The sequence below is a fragment of the Pterocles gutturalis genome, unplaced genomic scaffold (assembly GCF_000699245.1).
Source record: "Pterocles gutturalis isolate BGI_N339 unplaced genomic scaffold, ASM69924v1 scaffold8519, whole genome shotgun sequence".
NCBI lineage: Eukaryota > Metazoa > Chordata > Aves > Pterocliformes > Pteroclidae > Pterocles > Pterocles gutturalis.
The window spans coordinates 25,937-43,930 of NW_010130583.1; the positions used below are offsets into that span (position 1 = coordinate 25,937).

The window sequence follows — 17,994 nt, forward strand, 5'->3', positions numbered from 1 at the left end:
GCCATGTAAAGCGTCTGCTTTTAGGCTGTTCTTGTCGTGGTGGTCATGTCACAACATGTTGTAGAGACCCAGTGGGAATTTTACTGGCACTGCTTCATGAACGTACTTTGATGAGTCCTACACATTGGACCCACAACAGGGATGGGACAGTTTATATTTATCCTTTTGTTTCTCACAAGAAGACAAAATACAGATGAGGCTGACTGTGTCTTCAGTATATTTACAGAAGAACACAAGGAACTTCTTCAGAGTCCTGCATGAGCTATTTTGTTTCTAGAATATAGTCTCAGAGCCATGGGAGTATCCCACTCATGAATGCAATTATAATCCAACATGCCAGCACATGATCATCAGCTAAATAGCAGTATTTTCTTAGTAGGTGCTATAATTTAAACCCCTGACTCTTAATCTGGGGGCAGGGAGGGTCTCAACAATTATTGGTCTGCTTCTCCAACAAATGCAAAGTTGGGAGATGCAGCATTCAGGAGGAGCAAGACACAAAGCAAAAACACTGAAAAGAAACAAGTGCAAAGATAAGAATGAAAATACCTTTCAAAATTATGTTAACTAGGATAGCGAGTTCTGAATACCATGACTAGTAAAAAGAAATGTGTAAGAAGAGTAGGTTTTTAAAAATTATATAATTGTTTTCAAAGCAAAAATAACAATGGAAGTAATCAGCCGAATTTGCTGGTCAAAGCCAGGTGAAACAAAAGCAAATACATTTATTACAATCATTACATGCCCTGACAGCCTTTGGAACTACTGTATGGCTATTGAAGGGAGGTTCATGGATATTTGCACAAGTGGTCATATTTGCTAACAGTCCTCTTAAACACTTTGATCTCTATTCATGAAATTTGTCTTTGAAACAGTTCAATAACACAGTGCAAAGTACTGCACTGGCAAGCTAGACTCCCAGATACCTGTCCATGGAAAAGGATTCCTGTATGGAAGCTGGGCATTACTTAACTCCGTTTGTCTTGTTCCTGATTTGGTACCATACTAGTGATGCTTTTCCAAAATACTTCCCTCTATAAAAACCAGAAAAGTTTTACTGGAGCTGCCCTATCTGAGTCAGACAGAATTCTTCCTAAAACACGTACATATTTTTTCCTGATGCAGATACACTTCTCAAACTGATCTGCACTTTTATTCTCTCAGGACATTTGTGGAAAAGCTTATTGAAGAAACATTGCTTTGAAAAGTTAGTTATAACAATTTAAGTCCATTATTGTCTGTCAATGGCTGGGCGTGGTGTCAGGAGCACTGTGTGACCTCTGTTCTGTGGGAACACCACCAAGCCCCACAATTCCTGGTTTGAGATCCACATAGCTCTTCTCCCACAGAGTGAAAGGGTGCTGCCCTGCCACATTAAAGCTCTGCACACTCATAGGCAAAGGACTGGGGGACACATTGTTGTGAGACAGTTTGAATACTTCTGACAATATATGCCCCAAACTGAAGTCCTTTTTCCAGGGAAATGTGACACAGGATGGCTGCTGCTTTCCTGAGAGGAGCATGGCAGTTCGTGGCCGGTCCCCGGGTGCTTGTTCAGAGGGAACAGTGCTGTTTTTGGAAGGCTGCAGAAGCGTGCAGCACGTTAGCTGCTTCTCCCACGTGACCACTTACTGGCACAGTTCCCCAAGCATTTGCACCCTGCTATGCTTCATGCGTGTGTACACGGGGGACTGGGAGATTTTACTTCTGAGTGATTTGGAACCTTAAACCCTCCAAACAAATGATTTCCAAAATCTTACAGTTAAATTCCAGCAAATGCCTGATTGCTTTATAGTCAGGGAGGAAGTAATCTGTGCTGAGCTGTTTTGATATACTTTCTGTGTTCCTGTGTAATTATAAAAGTGACCAAGTAACCTTTATGGTTTGTAATATGCAAGTCTGTGCTTCAAAATGTTAGCCTGAAAGGGATCAAGATGTACTAAATGTCAGTTTGCACCCAAGTAATGCTACAGATGACTCCTCTGGTGGTTAGGGGCTTCTCCTGAAAAGCACAGGATGATGCAGATGATGCAGTGGTTTTGACACAGAGTTTCACACTCTCTTTCTCTTACCATAGAAACCAAGAAAATATTTGTGGACATTCCATCAACATTTGCAGATAAGTAGAAATGAAAATTATTCTGAACACAGGATATGGTGAGGCTGAACAACTACATCATCGCTTCCTCTTTAGCACAGTTCTGACTTAGAATGAAAAAATGCTTTGCCTTGCTTAGGTAAGCCACACCACCAGCGAGACAGGCTCTCCCTGAGAGATAGGGCACTTGATAAAGAGCTGCTTGATAAAGTCACACTTTTAGGATGAAAAAAAGCAAGCACTTGCATCAGTACATTTCACTTAAATACTGCCTGTCCTGAAAATCTGACACACAGGTAATGTGGCACATGGCAATTGCTCTGCAGGAAAAGAGGTTTGTGCTCACATGCTGATGGACATCCTAAATTCAGCATAAAACTCCTAAATACTTTGGAGATTGTAGGCTTTAGTGACCATGTTACATTTTAGTCCTCTCACACTACATTTCCTTTTCCTCCTTCTCTCTTCTCCTCACCCTGCCTGGCCTCTTTAGCATCTCTCTTACACCAGCCAGGTTCCTCCCAGCTGTTCCCGGATGTCCTGGCTCCTCTCCCCTTCCTCTGCCTTTCTGCCACATGCCAGTAGCACCCTGACAGAGTCACTGAACATGCCTAACCCCCGCTGCTCATGTGCAAATGCCTGGGTGGACACTGCTTGCTGTCCCATAGGCTCTGCCCTCCCTCACATTCCCCATCTGCTCCCTTGTACCCTCTAACTGCCTCATATTTCACACCCTGTCCCTTCTTCCAAATGCTCCTGGGCCAAATTAGCTCCTTTTCCCCCTTCAGCTTCTCAGCCTACTCTGCCTGTCCTGAGGATACCCCATGATATTTGTGTTTCATAGATAAAGCTACATACGAAAAGATTGAGAATAATTCATACACTGGAAGGAGTACATGTCTAAAGGAACACCTGTGCTCCTTTTCCAGTGTACTTTTTATGTTTCTACTACTCAGGTAAGATGGGATGATCTCAAGTAAGAATGACATCAGTAACTGCAGCTCACTGCTTCTAACAATTCAAATGTGAATAGATTTAGGCAGCACTCCAGAATGAAAATAAATTAAATGTGTATCTGAGAGGCATTAGAAAGGAAAAGAACATCTGTAAAAGTCTACTGAGGCTGTGTCTGACCTGCTAAAGAAGGAAATGTGCTCAGTTAGAAGCAAGGGGAAAGCTGCATTTAAAGTCAAAACAAGAAAGAGAACTATATTTTGAAATAAAGTTTTCTGCCTTATTATACCTGCCAGATGTTGCTATCTGGGACCATCTAGCCCCAGAATTTTCAGTCCTGCACTTCATGGTACCTGTTTTTGATGAAAGATTAAATTAGTGGTAAGTATCTGCTCACTAGCAATGTGAACACAAGATGCAGGCAATGTGTCAGTCTCATTTAATTTCCATTTACTTTACAGAGCAGATTTTAACTTTTGGATAACTGCTTAATTTAAATGGATCTGCACAATACACAGCCCTTTCCAAATATAGTTACTATCTGAATAGCATACAGTTCAAAAAAGACAAAGACAAACAGAGGTTTAGGGATGGGGTTGAGTAACATAGACACAAAAGACTACATTTTGGTTTGCCACAGACTTTAAGTACAGATCAACACTCAGTTGCACAGCTACAGGAACAAAGCAGGGATCAGACTGTAACACAGCGGCTATGTCTGTGCTAGGAAATTAAATGGGGCGGGAAATGTTCCTTTGGCACTGAGACCAACAGGCACAGAGTAGCCTACGTCCATATTATTAAATTCTCAGACTCCCAAAAAAGGTGACCACATGCAAACTGCTTATTGGGAATGGTCTTTGGTCCATGCTTAACTGTGCTTAGGAACTGTCTGGGGAAAGATTGGCCTAACTCAAAACCATGCCAGGAACCGTTCTAATAATTTAACAGTATAGACAATTGAGCTCCAGTACCCACGATGTGTTTCCTGGCACTCTTTAATCTACTAGCCAGTGAGTCATGCTGTGGCCCCAGGTCTTCCTTTCACTCCAGAGAAAGCATTTTGCTATGCTTCCCTCATCTCTGCTGATTCAGAGGGGGGTCCAGGAGGGCGATGGGGTGGGGAAGGCATGGCCCAATCCTCATCTCACCCAGCAACTGATCTTATTTTACCATGTGTTGTACAGGTCAGAGGAAGACATGCTGCCATGTCTTGCCATCTATGAGGAGAATTTAAGTGACTGTCCCACATGTAGACATCTTCTATTTAGACATCTAAAGCTGGATGAGATTAATTCTATTCCAACTAGTTCTGAGGGGACTTTGAAGAGGCCTATAAAACCTTTTAAAATATTAACTTTATCAGAAATCATGCCACAAAAGCAATTAGCAGGATGCTTAAATTCATATAAAGTATCCTTGAATTAAAATAAAAATCTTCTTCCAAATCTTTTGCTCTTATGATTGTGGTTTCTGCTGTACTCTTTTTGGTGCTGATTTTGTTAATTATATTGGCCATTTGACACTGGCTCACTTCATAGCTTAAAGCATTTCAGCCTCATGAAAGATTATCTGTCAGGTTTTTTTTGTTTTTTTTTTTTTTTTTTTTTTGAGTTCCCTAACATTGTTCTTAAACTCAGTTATTTTGTTCAGTTCCCACTAACAGGGCTTTTACATTGTCTTTGGGGCATCTTTTTGGACTATTTTTCATTTATTTTTGTCCTTCCTTTTTGTTAAAAATTGCAGAAATATAGCTATAGAATACAAAGTGCAGTACTTAGAATATAGCTCTTTAGTGTTGCATTGTGATCTTCCAACTTTGCAAAAAATCTATAGCTTCAAACTGTGCAGGAGGATTTGAAGTGGAATCTTTCCAACTTCACTACGGAGCTGCTACTGCATGGCTTCTTCAGATCTGGGGCTCTAAAATGAGTTGCACAATTTTCTTCAAACTTTGCAGAAACTTCTCCTCAGATGTATGACTAAGCCTGACACATTCACCACAGACTAGTTGGAGAGGACAGAATTACAGACGGCTAAAAATCTGGGTATACATATTGATTGAAGCCTGGCTTCAACCTCCGCTGCGGAGAGACTCTCTCTCCCTAATGCACCTCCCTCCCACTTGCTAGAAACACTGCACTGAATCTCCACAGAGTCTGAAAAGAAGAAACGTAATTTCTTAAATGAATATGCTTAAAAATGGCTCACTGGTCTGAGAGTGTAATATTACTTAAAATGAAGTCAATGTAGTATTAAAAATTGCTTAGGAAAAGAAATAATTTGTCTAATCATGTTTCCTCACCTGCAGTTTGGAATAGTGACTGACAACCAGGATTGAGCAGGGCAGAAGTGGCAATTTAGAGGGTAGGTGACACTAAGTTGTGAGGTGATGGCATTTCTGCAGGTTCATGGGCTCTGACACTTGCCCTGCATGCTGCTCTGTGCCTCCCTGGGGCAGCCTGAGACTCCTTGCACCCTGCAGTATCTTGCACAGCAACGTCCAACACAGGGAGACTACCAAAACCCGCCTTTCGAAAAGGTGCAATAAGGCCAAGACAGGTGATAGTAGAGCAAGCTTTTTAGCCTTTGTACAATGACTTCAACATTACTTCATCCCTGGTTTGGAAGGGGAGTGTGTCTTCTTTACTTGCTAGGGACTGCGTTACTGTATTTTCCCATCACTATCCTTAATTTGCTGAGCATTCTGTGTTTATAAAGCAAGCCTAGGGCTCCCTTTATCTCTGAAGACCTATTATTGTTTCTAACTGTGGTGGAGAAGGTAATAGTCACTACAGTATACAATGTGCTTTAGTTTCCAGGGATATCAGCCTGAATAATTACATTTTTTAATCTCTTTTTTGAGTAGTGGTTCTTCCACTATCATGTAACTGTTTTCAGTACCATCACAGAGATAGGTCCGTCTGAAGAGAACGTTTCTTAGAGAAAGATGATTGCATTTTGTCTGTTTATACAAACATTAAAATGTTTCCCTTTTAAAGTAAAAGTTAACCAAACTACCCCGGTGGCTTTTAGAAAGCATGTTATTTCTTGACAAAAGGTTTAATAAATATAAAAATGACATCCTTTCAAGTGCTACAGGTCTCATGAAGTGCACATGGTAATAGCAATTTCATCTCTTTATTCACATTTGTCTCCATTTTAGGCACAAGCTTAATTAACTGCTTTGTGAAAAGTGGAAAGATTGTTGTTACTACTTCATTAGTTAAATCATCAAGCAAAAAATTATCTATTTATAGAAGACACAAATGTTCATCACATGTGCCACCCACTGTCGAGTTGTTATTTTAGAATGTGATCTCCTCTTTTTGATTTCTTTGAAGAAACCAAGATTTAGCATCTACTGTAAGACAACTTGACAAATAAAGAAGCCATTCATGTCTTTGATGGTTTATACACACAAAACTAATCAGAATTTTGCTTTTTTATTTCTAGGAAGAACCACATAACTCAGTGTGATAGTGCTGCTGAAGAATATCTCTAGGTACATCCGTTGTCAGTAGGAGTGTGTGAGTGCGTGTCTGTGTGCGTTTACACATTGCGTGTGTGTATATAAACACTAGTGGAAGATACTTTACCTACATTCAGTGGTTTTTACCTCAAAAGTCTCTGTGCACTAAGCAGATGTATGCAACAGCTACTAGAAAGGAAAACTGGCTCTTAAGATGAGGTAATAAGTTCAACCACTAGTGATAATTCAGAATGTACCTCAAAACTAGTACAAGGAAATATATTTCCATTAAGCAGAGTATTTCATAGAATTCTCTGCTGACACCATACAGAGAACATTTCTGAGATACTACCTGAAACTTCACTTGAAAAGTGTTTTATCTTTATACGAAAAGAAAGAAGCAAAAATAATATCAGCAACACTGCTGTACCTAATCCAGAGCCCACGAAAGTCAAAGAAAGACTTGCCAAGGCTTGTTGTGCATTAAAATCAAAACCATGATGCCCTAATCTCTGCTCTGCAGAGCAGCCTTCTATGGAATATGGACAGCTCAGCTCTTTACAGAAGTGGTCAGTTTTGCATGAAATGAGGCTTGTGCTGATATTGCAATGCATTTGCATATAGAGATACCTGACAACACTGAGAGTGACAGGCTTTAAAAGAGAAGCAGCCATTCTTCAGTCTCAAGACTCAATAATCAAACAAAATGTGTACACTGAAACAGCAAATTCTAATAATCTCTCTCAGAGCTGAAAAAACCACAAAGACAGAAGGAAATAAACACCTTTGGCTTCTAATGCTGATCAAGTCAAACATTCACTATAAGAAAGATTTCCTTCCACAGCACCAGAAGAAACAAAGCATTAGAAGGGTGGCAGCCTGTGACTGTGCCTTGGAATACAGGTCTTGTTCTGGATCTGGCTGCAGCAATTTGGCACGCTTCCACTCACATCCATCACCTGTTGGTGTTAGCTAGTTGAGGGAACAGTCATAATTTCTAGTACCAGATCTTGGGCCTTGTTCCGGTTGCTTTGCTCTACTCTGTGTCTTTAGGTAGCCATGAAACCAACACCCGACATATTCCCACTGGGTGGCATCCAGCTCTTTTACAGTCTCTCACTCCACTTATGCCCAGTCTCTTGAAGAAGGAGAACGCGTAGCTCTGACTTGCGCCAAGGACCAAACCACGGTCGGCTCCATGCTGAGATCCCCAGAAGCTGCCCTTGTAACTGCCTGGTTTCTTCCTGAGTTCATCAGACTAGAGAATCCGAGCCTTACCACTTACGGTTTGCCTTTATAATGAAGACCAGCTTTCCATTGCTACTAGAAAACCGGAGTCTGGTTAATAGAAAAAAGTCTCCCCCACTTCCTGGGGTGCTGTGTTAGACTTTGGTTCTGAACAGAAAAAAAAACAAATAAAGCAAAACCATGAAGGCCACCACAGACCTCTCTCCCATGGAACTTGGGCCACTTCTGTTTCAAACCATCACAACACAAGGAGACAATGCATAAAAGAAAATACTGCCTCAAAGAACGGACTAAATACTGACAGTTGTCTAGGTGAGAGGCTTTACTGTGGGCTCTACAGCTGCTTCTAGACGAGAAAGAAGGTGGAATTAAAGAGGTTTTAATGAAACACAAACATCAAAATTGACCTGAACAAATGAGTCAATCTCAAAAAGAAATACTCTCTCATTTTGAGGCAAATGTAACCACTGGGTCAGAGTTTAACACACAGTTCTGTTAGGAACCTGAATTGTTATAGACTATTATGAATAAAATGAAGTTTTTCAGTTTGAGACTCTAAAAAAGGGGAAACTTGGTGCAAACAGCTTCTGTAAGATACTTGTTTCAATTCAGTTGAGAATGGAAATTCTGAACTAATGCTGCGCTTTGAGTTAGTGGCCACAGCTGACCAGGAAAGTAAGGATACAAATAGCCGTCAGGGCGTAAAAGTAAGAGAGGTGTACCATGTTTGCTTATGGTAGGGTGAGCAGAGAACATCTGTTCACAAGCGGGTTAGCTGCTGAGTAAGAGCTTACTTGATCTTTACCCAGAATACGTAAGGCAGAATAAACTCAGTCCCAATTAATCTGAAAATATTTCTCCAAAAGTCTTTTATACTGAAAGTCTGATTTGGACAAGAATAGTCTCTGGCACATCTAAAATTAAGATATTTGTCTGGATAACTTATAAAGCTGATACATACAAGAAATTTCGTATCTGTTCTACATTTTAGCTACAGTTGTTGAAAATTCTTGTTGTAACTTTGGGCTCTCTTCACTTCTATGTCTCATCAACTCCTAGGAGAAGCATTCTTCTACCAGCAGCACTAAGAGCTGTAACCTTTCCCCAGCAGTATGGTGGGAGCTCCCACAGCAGCTGATACAGTGTTATGCAGGTCTCCTTCACCAAAACAGATTTGGGCTGTGATGCCCCTGGTGAAAGAGGGAACTTGTACTTCTAGTGATACAGACTCTACCAAGGCTGGAGTAGGGGCCTGGAGGCAAAGTTCCAATTCCACTGATAGCCTGGTACAGTATATAAAAAGGCTGGTGAAGCAACATCTGTCAATGCTCATGTGAAGCAATAGCTTACAGTTAAACCTCTTGTATTACAGCAAAACCCAAAGGGAACCCAGGGCTGCAAACAAGGCAGCTTCTCTGCAGCAGAAACTCCTCTTGGGATGCACCTGCCTTCAGTACTTCACAAGGTGCAGACTTCAATCCTATCATCACCATGATGTCTGACATAAATCTGGACCTTCCTACACCTATGGCATAAAGAATTTAAAGAATTTGGGCAACTCTAAACACTGCAAATATGTTCTACATTTGAAATTGAATGCAGTAGATTTTACTCTGGTTTTAAATAAAAGTGTATGGCTTTAAACTTAAGTAAGTAAAAATGTAAATGATACCATAGAGATGAAACTCCTATGAAATGCCTTTTGAGGGCTCTTTGAAAGGACATTTGGGAAACAAAACCCTCATAAAACATCTTTCTTTCTTAAAACAAATGAGCAAAGAGGTTTGGAAATATACAAGTTTCCAGAAAAAAAAAGAAAAATGTGAACTTTCTATATACAGACACAATATATGGATAGGTTTATGTGTTTATACATACTTAAACGTACCACAGATCATTAGGAATGAGTTGAGTTTTGAGGTGAATATCAGCAGGACAAGGACTGTGGTAAACATCATGTAATTTCATGGCAAAACCAAGAACTAGATAGAAAGGACAAAAAGACTAAGAGGTGTCTTCAGGCAGTCTGAATCTGACATTTAAGTAGTTTTGTGACATTAAGGCCACGAAAATGCTGGGCACAATCTGCTGACTTTTCAAGGCTATGAGCTTTATAGGTATCTTCACTTATGAAATTCCTCTTCTTAGTCTGAATGGGTCTGTAGGTGTTAAGTGTAGAAGGTCACACACATTAGAAAGGCCTGTGCTGGAGAAAGAAGAATCTGCATTTCAGCTGAAGCTCTACTGCATGTGATGTGTGTTTAGGCAGACAGATAACCCTAGATACCTGGATGTTCTCAACGGAAGTCCGTATGGAGTCCTCCTTGGTGAAGCCTGTAACTAAGAGTAGTGATGGAAGCAATATGTGTTTGCATCCACATTAACATCTTGTACATATGTTATTATGTGGAAACTCAGCCTGAAGGGAACTTAATTGGCACCTCCTACATCCAAGCAAATACTTTGACCACTAGACTAGGGATTTTTTGGGTGACAGTTCTTTCCTTGCCTTTGCTGAAGCCAAGTCACTATTCTGCCAGGAGTATATGAGTCATGGGGCAAGACTGTCTGAAAGTAGCTGAGTGCTTAAGAACAATCAGCTGGAAGGGGCGAGGAGCCGAGTTTCTGGATACTGCTCTCTGGAATGTGTATGCATTTTACATTAGACCATCACTGGATAAAAATAAAAGCAGGCATTAATTATATTAACCAGGCTGGATTCTACTTTGGATCTAGGCAGATTGTATTCCACCTCTCTGACTCTAATGGATGAGACTCATAAAAACCCTAGAAGATGTCACTTTGTTTTACTCTGTGGAGAAAGCAGCAAAATCTTCTCCCTTGCTACTTGATACACTACTCCCCAGCCAAAATCTATGATTGACAGTACAAAGCGAAGCCCCAGATTTTTAAAGAAACCAGAAGAAAATTTCCTCCACTTATAAATACTAGAAGATTTTTCTAAACTGACATTAAGAACCTGAAGATCTAGCAGCAAACTAGAATGTTACAGTTGGTCCAACACTACACCTTGCTAGGCTTTATTTCCCAATTTTAACTTCATGATTATTTTATGTTATATTCAAGAAGACAGATTCCAAGGGAAATTAATTACAGATAACATATTGTATTAGTTGGATGAAAAAAATCGGAATTTGTCTAGATCACTGAAGACTGTACTCCAGAGCAGTTATAGACACAAAAATATAAAATGTTCTATTTGTGAATAAAATTTGAGAAAATGATGTTGTAGAACAGACTTCTACAGATGACTCATCGCTCTCAAAATCGATACAAAGCATCTTATTTAAGCTAAAGAGATAAAAGTTTAAGACAATACAAACAGGAATGTTCAAGGTAATGAGTGTTTTCATGTTATGAGTTCTCATGTCTGAGGGCACTGCATCAGGCTAAAGGACAATGAGATAAGAACAATATTGCTAGTTACTAACAAATGGCAGATAAAAGAGCTCTTCTGGATTCTGATTAAGTGACAGCATTCTACACATTCCTGTGAGTTGAGAAAGTTTGCCTGAGAACAGCAGCTATGTTACATGTGAAGTACCACTAAACAAGCATATCTCTATGTTTTCAAATTCCAATATGAGTAAATCTCTTTAACTCGAACAGAAGCTCCCTCTCTCCTTCTGGACATGCGGGAATAACTTGCCATGTTTCAGTTTCCATTAAGATGTATAAATGTATACACTGAAAGTAAAGAGAAGTTCTGTAGGACTCCATGGCTGTGAGCCAATGTTTACAATCCCCTGGGTGGGAAATGCCAGGTGAAAGGCTCTCCATGGCAGGCTGCAGGAGCCTTTGCTGTTTCCGCCAAGCCAGTGACCTTCTGCCTCTGTTTGCAAAGTAGCAGCCTTGTTAACCCCTTGCAAACTGTGTCCATATAGGTCTTAGAGAGGAAACACTTTCTCTGAGGGTGCAAATCTACTTCCAGGCATCTGTTTGACAGACTCTTATTTCAGCAGTGGTTAAAGGAGTGTGGACTAATACAGGTACTCTGCATCTGCTGTTAGGGCTGTGTCACTGAGATGTATTTTTAATAGTCCAGAACTGAGTTTAGCTGTGTTCTGCATGTTACAAAGGGAATGTTCTCAGCTTGAGGCAATGGACATCATTTTAAAGGCACAGAGGGTGTGAAACACTAGCATACTGAGTCTCCAGGAGAGAAGGAAACATTCAATTTACAGAGATATGTTTTAGTTCTCTCTGGCCAATCAGTAGCAATGTTGTTTGCTGTTAGTGGCAATACCTCCTCCTGGGGTCTCCTCGGGAGAGGAAAGATACTTAAAATTGAAGACAGGCTGAACTGCTGTTGGTGCAATGGAGATAAACCACAAGGGGACACCCAGTGTGGAACAGAGATCTACTACTTTAAAAGGTTGTGCCCCTTGCCTGCCTGAGAAAGAAGAATACAATATGCAGGAGGTCTCCTGCTGTGTTACATCCCTTTTGCTGCTCCATGAATCACTCATGGCTCCTAACTGTTCAGGAAGAGTCCTTATAAAAATGATGAAAATGGATTTACAAAAAAGGCCTTCTAAAATGTTTACCACAATATGTAATCTGTCCTTGAAAAGGGAGAATAAATCAAATAGGGACTAACATTCAAGAACCAGTGTAAATGTTCTAATGGTCTGGGAGAGGGGGCCAAGAGCTTTTGTGATAACATCAACATTACTACCAGTTGATCTTCAAATGATCAGTTTCCTCGTCTCTTTCCCCATCATCATCATGATGCTTGTCTAAGCCTTTTTGCCACAAAGATCTGTTCTCAGAAGCAATCATTCCACGCTAAAATCTCCCTACATATTCCTTGCAAGGGAATAACTGTCTCCCACTTGCAGAAAACTTTCACAGCATTAACAGCCACATAAGGACAGCAACATCCTACCCCCCTCCATGAACTTTCAGAGGAATTCCTGTAAATAACATGCTCATGCAGTCAGGAAATCCTTCAATGCCTGGCTCCATGGATGCTGAGGAGGAGATAGCAGAGAAGCAGTGCTAGAAGTCAGAGCTTCTGCAGAGATACCAAGCACAAGTGCCAACAGCTCTGGGGTTGACATAGATCCCTAAAGTTTGAATAAATTAAAGAATAATTTGTATTTAGATTTAGATGTTTTTAATTGTTAGTATTTTAAAAAGTAGTTTTAGAAACAAGAAATTAGAAAAAACCTGTGTTTTCTAGTGAGTATACAATTCCATCTAATAAATACTATATATTTTTTCTAGGAAAGTGGCAGTCTGCAAGGAAAATGAATTTTTTACGATAGCAAGCAAAGAATGTATTTAGTTTAGAATATTTTTATTTTTTGTTAATATCTTGAGGTTACGTTACTGATGTTTAAAATCATTAATGGTTGTGGGATCAGAAATGAAGTGTTTTCAAGAGCTAGCAGTATGATTGTTTTTAGAAGGATACTCTCAGACTGAATTTAGACCAAGCTAGTTTTTGTAACATGAACCTTTTAGAAAACATGTGTCTAAATGACCCCTTCTTAAGCTTTTTTATCTACAAAGCATCTTTAAACACCAGATAAATTTTGTTTTGTTTTGGGCTACTGCAAGAAAATCTGAAAATGAAACTTGTTTGAAATGAAGTAGAGGCAAGAATAAAATAACCTATTAGCATAATACAGCAGAAGGAAAACAGAAGTGAACAGCACAACCAACGAAAAAACCAGAATGGATTTTAAATCTTCTAAGTTACAGAAAAAGTTGTTATCAACAACAATAAAAGAGGCCTCTAGTGCTTCTTCTGAATAACTGAAGTGTTTGGCAACATGCCTTGAAATCAATTATGCAGAGACTCACAGTATTTCTTAAAACAATTCTGGGGTGTAATCTTCAGGCTGAAAAATAATGGAAGGTACTGCAGATGACCTCTCTTAACCATGCTGCTGTTCCTGTCTCAACCTGGGATGAACAACAGCTGACTGGGAAACGCTGTACACAAGAATGCCATGTGTTATAGCTCACACAAGAAGCACAAATGTAATTTTAATCAATTACACCTCAGGAAAGCACAGAGTAGACTACCTACCACTCCTGTAACACGTGATCTATAAATCAGCTTATTTTTCAAAGTTTAAAAGACTTGCCTTGTCCTTGACTGGAGAAGAAACTAGTGTACTTATGGGAAATGAAGCCTATTCTAATTAATCTGACTTCCGGTGAAGTTTTATATATTTTATGATGGATAATAGCTCAATAGGTTACAAATATAAGATTTTTCTGTTTCATGAGAGAAAAAGACGAATCGTTAATTTGGAAAGGAACTGCGGTGTCAGTATGTTTATGTTGCTAAGCAGAGACCTGCTCTTGAACTTCGCTGACTTCAATGGGACTTTAGGAGTCTCACGCCTGTCAGTGATCAGTAGCTAACCATACTCATCTCTTCCATAGATCTGACCCTTTTCTTCATCTGGTGTTTTTATATCACTATGACAGCTTGTTCCCAACTGACGTCCCTAATTGTGAATAAATTACATTTATAGATGTCATTAGGGACTAGAAATGTGTAGAGGGTCTTTAAAGTGAGTAAGAATCTGTTTCCACATGTTGTAGGATACACAATGGTTGGTTATAAGGGTATGAAGAAGGGATCCATGCATAGGAAACAGCATATATATTAGTAAAAACTGAGTGATTTTGCACCTTGGCCTTTACTGAGGGAAACAGAAAGGGTCCTTTGACACTCTCTCAGAACTCCGCAGATTCCTTCTGGTAGAGGACAACCATCAGGAGCAGCATATATATAATACATTCAAGCTTCTAGCAAGGCCTATTACTGAAGTTATCTGTATAAGACCGTGTTTTCAGCAGTTTTTAACTTCACCAAAATTTCACCAATTATAATAACATTTTTCATCTGGATCTCTTCGGAATGTACTCAGCTTTATTGCAATATTTCAGTTGAAGCCATTTAGGGGGTTTCCATGTGTGAGGCTAGGGAAAAATACATGCTTTGCCCATCCTAAATTCTGGTGGCCTTCTTTTTGAGCAGCTCTGGTGCCCTCACGTTTTGGAACAAGGGCTGTGGAACTTGGCCTCTATGTCAAGGAGGTGCCTCTTGCCGTCTTTGTAAAACTTGGCTCCAAATTTGGCCTTGTCATAAATCTGAAAAACAGCACATGCTCAGTAAGGATTTATACTACTGCACTTTCAGAAGGTTTTGTTTTCAATGAGCATGCTTCAGGCCAGCTCCAGGGGGCTCAGCGGGACGTCATGGCATCTCAAGCTTTTGACTGAGTGCAGAAAGCCTGTTACTCTATAAATGGTCTATCCCATGTTTGAAGAGGAACCTATCAGACTCAGCCACAGAGATGAAAATAGCTGGACACACTGGGGAAGAGAGTATGAAACCCAGATTAAGAGAAGAGATTAAGACATTCCCTTGTTGAGTTGAAGGACAATGGGGAGTGGGAGTGTGTGTGGAGAGTCGAGGTATCTGACACTGACTGAGAAAGAAGACTACGAGCTATAGAGGGAAGAAGAAGGAAAAATGATCAGTAAGGCATGTGAGACTGAGATCACACGAAAACTTTTAAAGGAGACAGGGACTGCTGAGGAAGGCCTGAAGCTGAAAGCAGTGGAGACAGTGAAGTTGGTGAGGGGCATGTCTGGAGCCCAGTGGGAGGGCAGACTTCACAGAGGATTTGGGGTGGGAGCTAGATTTAGTACAGAGGAGACCGGGCTGGAGGAGAGGTAGGAATACAGGTTTGAGAGGAAGGAATAGCCGTAGCTGTCTGTTAGAAGATGAATGGGAATCTGGGAAACCATCTGGCAATGTATCCTGCCTTCTTAATAGAATTAATAGGATACTTATAACAACCATCCACTACGGACAGATACTCTACCAGCTCAGGTTGAATAAATCTGTATGACTGATCCATAGGTTCAGCTCTCCTTATAACCAGAGTGTATATGAATATAATGCCAAGTGAAAAAATTCCATTTAAAAATGTACTTTTCTTTTCTTACAGAAGAAAACTGCACATATACAAAGAAATAATAGAATAGATGACTTCCATATTTTGCAGCTAAAACCAATCACAAAAACATCTGCCTTAAAACCAAAAACACAAACAAAGAAAAAACCAAAGTACTTAATTCCAGAAAGAGCACATGAGTTGTGAAGTGAAAACAAGCCTGTGGCAACAGCCACTGGTCACTGGAAGATGGTCTAAGTACATTCAAAAATGCCATGGAAATATATGACAATTTAAGCTCACAACAATAATTTCTTCCCCATCAATTGAACTACAGACCTCCTGTAGCCTCAAACCCTATCTCTGCCTAGTGCAGTTGGTTCTCTTCTCTATATGTATTGATAGCCTTCACACCAACTTTAATCTTCTTTGGAGAGTCTGCCTAATATCAGCAAGGCTATTTTACTTGTAGAAGAAAATAACAGCATCCTGTTCTTGTTTCTTCTCTTTGCTGTGTACTACTAGTAGCAAAATCACTTACTACATTGCGTATAGTAAATCAGGAGTATAAAACTTCCTTAAAAAGATGCCAATACTTTAACTGTTTATAAAGACAAATAAAATTGAAAAACAGTACCAAACTAGCATGTTTATGCAGCCTCCTGTTTTTATCCAAGTGCTTTTACTATATTATATTGTGGGCTTTTGCCTAAACCAGATAACTTTAAGGACTGATTTCACTGATGAGTTTAAAAAGGCAGCATTCACTGCTACTGAGGGTCTCCTCCTTGCAGCTGTTGCTGTGATGGGTTGTACGCAGTGAAATTTTCTCCCTCTTCCCTCTGAAAATTTAACACCTATAATTTAACATTTAAAACACAGCCTCTGTGTAAACATCTCACAACAATAAAAATGCATATACGTTGACATAATTTTATTTCTTGTAACGAAATCATTATATTCATGAAGCAACAACTGAACCACTCCATACACAGTATATAGTTAAAACTGCACAACTGAAGCCAAAATATGCGCAGCTAAAAGGAATGTTACAGGGGGGCCTCTCTTAGTGAACAAAGCAGGCTCAGTTTGGCTCTTTTTCCCTAGCGCTACCACATCCGCACATCGTTAGTTGGAAAATTCCAGATATATGCTGTAATTTTTTGTGCCTTTTTTTTTTTTTCCCAGTACACTTGAGTGTCCAGATGCCATTTTCCCCCCCTTATCTGTCCCTGCTAGTTTGGGTCTTTGCCAGTTGTAGTCAACAATTAATACAGCAAAAGGAAAATACAGTACACTCCCTGGCAACTGGCAGAGCCTCACAGGAAATACCAAATAAAAACTTTATTATGTATTGTTTAACTATTTTGTTTGCCTGTGGGCCACCCTGTTGTTGGTGTAATTTAGAAAAGCATGCTCCATCTGGATGATCTGTGCGCAGGCTCATTGTTCCCAGAATCTGTCACGCACAATCACTGCTTCAGCCTGTGGCCCTCTGCAGAAAGAAGCAAAGGCATGGCAGCCCTCCAGCCTGCATTCCTTTTCATTAGACAACTTGTGACCAAATGTTAGAATAGAAGAGTAACCTTTTAATATTCATGTAATTAATTTACTTTCCCCTTTAATTATAAACCTTCATGTGAAAAGAAGAAAATAAAAAGACTTCCCTTCATGATACTCCTCCCTCCCCCATCCTTTCTGTTTGCTTTTTGGGACATGGAAGGTCCTGGGAGTTTCGTTATACATAGGTACCAGTACCTCTATCTATTGGGAAATTCTCATGGTCCTAATGTGTTTGTGGGCTTTTTCCTTATGTATTAATTCCTCTGATACGTGAAATAGACTCTGGATTATAATAAAATGGGAGAAATTAAATTATTTCCTTCTATATGCCCTTGCAGCATCTGCTTCTTTGTCTTAATCGGTGGGGTAATCCATTGAACACAAAACCATTCTTCTTTATTTGAAAACACAATAGACATCTAATTGAAGTTCCCTTTCATACTAAGGTCAGCATATGACTCAAAATACTGTGTCAGCTGGGATTTTGGCTGTGCAGGCTTAGGTGCAGAGGCAGCGCTTTGTCAGTTCTGCTTTTCTGGAAAAAGGTGCTATTTTTTTCAGCTGAGGTTAGACCAATGCTGAACTGGCTAATGTGATGCAAAAGTTTGCTCCCCATGACTCAAAAAGTGCATTTGATTGCCCCAGAAAGCATTGGATGCTGTAAGGTCCCACCGTATGAGTTAATTTCAGTACATAGAACTAGGGCCCCG

At 39.9% G+C, this 17,994-nt stretch overlaps 1 protein-coding gene across 1 annotated transcript in view; it reads right to left on the reverse strand.

Moving 5' to 3' along the window:
• The window catches only part of LOC104466740 (cyclin-dependent kinase 6-like), a 71,695-nt gene that overhangs the window by 1,070 nt on the left and 52,631 nt on the right, over positions 1–17,994 (reverse strand). The gene's annotated exons all lie outside the window — the stretch shown is intronic.